Below are 1316 nucleotides of genomic sequence, written 5' to 3' on the forward strand. Positions count from 1 at the left end.
TTGTTTATATAAAACACATCCTCTTGATCCATTCTTCTGCTGAGGAGCATCGGGGTTGATTCCATATCTTAGTTATCTTAAATAATGCTGCAATAAATGTAGTTGTGCTGGTAGTTTTCGTATGGTCTTGTTTGTCATCATTTGGGTAAATGCCCCAAAGTGGGATTTCTGGATCATAGGGGAGATCTATGTGGAGCCATTTGAGGAACCTCCATACTAATTTCCAAAATGGTTGAAAAAGTTTACACTCCCACCAAGAATGCAGTAAGGTTCCCTTCTGTCCACATCCCCTCCAGCATCTATTGTTGTAAAACTATGGAATGCTTCAGGAATTTGCCTGTCATCCTTGCGCGGGGGCCATGCTAATCTTCTCAGTATCATTACAATGTTAGTTTATGTGATGCTGAATTGAGCACAGAATATTTTTTATATATAAAGTGTAATTGATTTTCTTAAACTAGGCAATTCAACAAAAAGTAAGTTTAGAAGAATTGTGAAATTTTAGAACCATGTACTTCTTACATAAGCACACATTTAAGAATAATGTCAAGATGGACATGTCAAAAACAAAATAATTCCAGATATTTGGGGTTCAAGAGATGTGTAGGGGAAATAATTCAATTGTTCTATACAAGGCACATGTCATAATGAACACAGCAGCAAGTGTTAAGGGTTGTTAAAAATTTTAGTGTTTTATATCTATTTAATTTTAGGATTATATGCCAAAATTAGGACTGTTTGGCAGGTATAAAATTTTCTATAATGTATTTAAGATTTATGTTAGCAGACATATAGTACTAAGTATATACATTTCAGAATTTATAGAAACTTTGTTAATGAGAAGTTGCAAAGTCTTTGTGTGAAGAAGCAGAATGAAGGGTTAAGACTACACAGTTCTTGTTAAAATTTAGGGATTCCTTACTTTATATTTTAGCGAGGAACAAGAGATGATATAAGCCATAAACAAATAATGAGATGAGCCATAAATAATAACCTTAGTGTGTAACTTTGAAGACTATTCATAGCCTATAAAAATCTTGTTGAACATCATAATCTTAGGCGGTTTAAAATGTACAGGAATATGAGAAAATAGAAAATCTAATATGTAGTGCACTTCAAATACTAAAAACACTGGTAATTGTTTTGTTTTTTATTTTATTAATCATTATTTAATTATTGGTTTTCTTTGTAGCATTGTTTTACTTGTTATATAATACAACTTTTTGTTAGTCATCATTAGGAGGTACTTTGAGAAGGTTACTGGGGTGGTCAAACCATTTTTTTTATAGGTGCATGTGAATTTACAACTAGGAAAA

The 1316-nt window shown here is 31.9% G+C and overlaps 1 non-coding gene across 1 annotated transcript; it reads right to left on the reverse strand.

The window, feature by feature from the left end:
• Positions 1–309: 309 nt before the first annotated feature.
• LOC122127286 lies at positions 310–416 on the reverse strand. The gene has a single exon (XR_006151116.1). It is a non-coding gene; the product is annotated as a U6 spliceosomal RNA (small nuclear RNA).
• Between the last annotated feature and the right edge of the window lie 900 nt (positions 417–1316).

The sequence above is a fragment of the Dipodomys spectabilis genome, unplaced genomic scaffold (genome assembly GCF_019054845.1).
Source record: "Dipodomys spectabilis isolate Male_0828 unplaced genomic scaffold, ASM1905484v1 ptg000298l, whole genome shotgun sequence".
Classification (NCBI taxonomy): Eukaryota; Metazoa; Chordata; class Mammalia; order Rodentia; family Heteromyidae; genus Dipodomys; species Dipodomys spectabilis.